This window comes from Gracilinanus agilis, chromosome 3 (genome assembly GCF_016433145.1).
Source record: "Gracilinanus agilis isolate LMUSP501 chromosome 3, AgileGrace, whole genome shotgun sequence".
NCBI lineage: Eukaryota > Metazoa > Chordata > Mammalia > Didelphimorphia > Didelphidae > Gracilinanus > Gracilinanus agilis.
The window spans coordinates 519,784,517-519,788,326 of NC_058132.1; the positions used below are offsets into that span (position 1 = coordinate 519,784,517).

General features: G+C 37.0%; 1 pseudogene; it reads left to right on the forward strand.

Annotated features, from left to right (window-relative positions):
* The first annotated feature begins 1,687 nt into the window (after positions 1 to 1,687).
* Positions 1,688 to 2,180, forward strand: LOC123241799 (annotated as a pseudogene).
* Positions 2,181 to 3,810: the final 1,630 nt, after the last annotated feature.

Consider the following 3,810-nt stretch of genomic DNA (forward strand, 5'->3'; position numbering starts at 1 on the left):
GGCAGAAATTAGGAAGATATGCTTTGTTAATATGGAAGAAAGTATAAGTGAAGATATGAGGGCAGGACAGAGCTGATAGAGATGAAAGGTCAAACAGAAAACCAATTTGCCTAAAGTGTTAAGAGCAAAATGACCTATAATGTGTGACAAGGTAGAGGGGTAGCTTAGATCTAGATCACCAAGGTTTTATTTTTAATCGATTTATTATTTTTTCAATTACATGTAGAAACAATATTTTCACTTCCTCCCATCTCTCCCCACTCTCCAAAAATGGCAGGTAACATGATATAGGTTGTGCATATATTGTAATATAATGTATATTTTCCTGTTTATAATGTTGTAAAAAAAGACATATGTTACTTACACCAGAGAAAAAATCATGGAGGAAATAAACTGAAGAATGATAAGTTTCAATCTGCATTTGGACTCTATCTGCTCCTTCTGTGGCAGTACAATTTTTGGATGAAGAAATCGCATAGGGTTTTCAACAAATTGGCAAATGTAATAGAGAGTTGCTAAAAGCTTTTTGAGCAACTGAGTAGGATGATCAGATATAAATATTAGGGGAATTATTTTAGCAGCTTTGTGAAGAATGGATTAAGAAGAGGTGAGACTGAAAATCCATTACAACAATCTAGGTGTGAGATGATAATAGGCCTAACCTAAGCTGGTAGCAGCATGAGTGGAGAGGCTGGTACAAGTTGAAAGTAATGTAAAAGTAAAAAAAAAAAAAAATAAGCCTTGTCACGTGATCAGAAATTCAGAGTATGGGCAATGGAAGCATCCAAAAAATTTCTCTGAGATTTTGCACCTTAGTGAGTAGGAGAAAAGTTGTTCTACTGACAAAAAGAGGGAAGAGGTTAAGCAAAAGGTCAGTTTGGGACATGTAGAGTTTGATGTATTTGTTGGTTACTCACATCCATATATGCTCTTGACCCCATTTAGGATTTTCTTGGCAAACATCCTGGAGTAGTTTACCATTTCCTTCTCTTGTGGTTAAGGCAAACAAAGCTTAAGTGACTTCCCTAGGATCACACAATTAGTATGCATCTGAAGGCAGATTTGAACTCAAATCTTCCCAACTCCAGGTGCTAACAACGGAACCATCTACCTGCCTTGAAGGTCTAGTAGGTTATAATCATGAAGATATCTAGAAAACAATAGAACTAAACCTCAGGGAAAACACTGGGGCTAGATTTTGGAGCTACCTGTGTTACAGATAATAATTGAACATAAATAAACAAGGCAGAAAGTTTACACTATTCTTTATAGATGTTTATTAATGAATGGGAGGAGATTCATAAGACATTTCTTAAGATGATAGATGTGACAAATTAGATGGGGAAAATGAGAAGGGATATAGACAGTAGTGAAAGAAGCAGCAGGTGACACAGGGAAAGGAGAGCAGAGAGGATGAAGAAGAGATCTTGGTCGGAAGCGCAGGGAAGGGGAGTCGCTGAGGTTTCCTGCTTCAACAGTACTTGAATGGAACCCGCTACTCGATTCTCAGCTGGATCTGCCCTTAGCCACCTCTCCACCTTTACCTCCTCTAACCGACACTTTTTTGGTCCTACCTTTCTAGCAGCAGCCATCTGTTCAGCCGCCTCCTTCAGTCTTAGGCTCAGCCACTGTGCAGCCGGCTTTCCCCTCCTTCTCCTCCATCCCCACCGTGGCCATTGCCATCACCATGACAACCTCATCCCCCTCCCAGGTGCCACAGAACTACTACCAGGACTTGGAGGCAACCATCAACCAGCAGATCATCCTGTAGCTCTTAGCCTCCCATGTCTACCTGTCCACGTCTTAATACTTCGACCAGGATGATGAGGGAGCAAGCTGAGAAGCTGATGAAACTCCAGAACCAGGAAGGCGGCCACATCTTCAAGGACATCAAGAAACTAGACCCGGACAACTGGGAGATGGGGCTGGATGCAATGGAGTATGTGCTGCACTTGGGGAATAAAATGTCAATCAGTCATTACTGGAATTGCACAAGCTAGCAAGTGACAAAAATAACCACCATGTATGTGATTTCATCAAAACCCACAACCTGGAGGAGCAGGTAAAGTCCATGAACAGCTGTGTGTGCACGTGACCAACCTGTGCAAAATGGGGGCCAGGATTCTGGCAGGGAAGTTTATCTTTTTGACAAGTACATGCTTGAAGATAGTGGACAGTGAGAGCTAAGCTGCCATCTGGCTTCCCCCACAACTGGGAACTGTGGGCGAGACTCCTACTGTCTTTCAGTGCATGCATATTTTGGTAATCTGACCTTTTCATAATCTTGTACCAAAAAACTACCACCATTTACATCCCAATAAAGTGACTTGGTACTGACAGGGAAAAAAGAAGAGATCTTAGTGGATGAAATAGATAAAATTAAGGGTGCATGTGCCAGGACTAGCTTTGGCAAGTAGAGTCACTTCCTGATTTTCTCATTTTAGGGCGTCTAAAACATGATATCTATTCATTTTTATCCTTTCATAAAATAATCTTGATTTCATACAATCCTTGAATTTTAGTGGCACAAGATATTTTGATATTATAAGATTTAGAAGTGGAAGGAAATTTAGAGGCCATTTAATTCATTTTATACATGAATAAAAAGAAGGTTCAAAGAGAATTTTGCCCAAATTCCTATAAGAGATGATTTTCGGATTTGATCCTGAAATTCAGGTACCTTTAGCAATATTTATGATATAGAATTATAGAAAAGCTTAAGGGAAGCTTGAAGTACAAAATATTCAAAGGATATATAATAGAAGAAATTATGAGAGATGGTTTCTAAAATTCCCATTAAGAATCTTTTCATGGTTAAAGCTATATTTTAACTATTCTTTTTATATCGGTTTTTGCTAATTACACTACTGCAATTATATAGGGATAGTCTTTTCATGGCAAAATTATACATTTACTTGTTCAAAAACTATCTTAAAATTATAACTATATTGATTTATGTGACCTTTTAAACCTGCCATGTTATATTTCCTACATTCATTACCCTTTAGGATATAAAATTCCTCAAGCTATTAAGCCCAGAAAATTATCATGGACCTTTAGGGGATATAAAATTTCACAAAATAAGAAATATACTTATTTTGAAATATACTTTACAGATATGAATTCATCCTTATTTTACTTAGATTCTTTAAACAAATATTATGTATTACTTTGCCCAGAACGCTAGTATTAGTTGTAACTAAATTTAATATTTATATTTACAAGTAGAGTGGACCTACATGTTGATGAACTTTTAAAATGTCAGTTTTCTAAAGACTTACAGTAAAAAGAAACAATGAAAGTAAAAATAAGAAGTTCAATTTGGTTATGTATTTCGAAATATAGATTATGTAAATATTATTGTCATTTCCTATTTTCCCAGGGTTAGGTAAAATTTTACGTGTTCTTTGTTATATCTAATCTCTTTTGTTCCATTTTAATTTGGGAAAACTTGTATAATGGTTAAATTGGGATTTTGACTAAATAAGGAAGTTATAAAAACATGATCGCCATTTATTATCCCTTAAGTAAGGAAGACTATTAGCAGCTTTTAGCAATTTTGTTTAATTGGAATATTAGTAAAAAGAGGGAAATGTGGAAGGGAAAGAAGTAAGGAGACTGCCTAGCCTTCCCTAATTGCTAATCTGGTGAAATGAAGCTCTGTCCCCAACAGAGTTCTAATCTCCACATGAGAATCCTAGTAACTCATCAGTAAGGCAGGGAGGATCCAGGCAGGATCTCACTGCAGAAAAACCATCCCTCATGAGCTAAGTTCACTAAGGCAACAGTAAACCCAACAAGAAAGTCCTT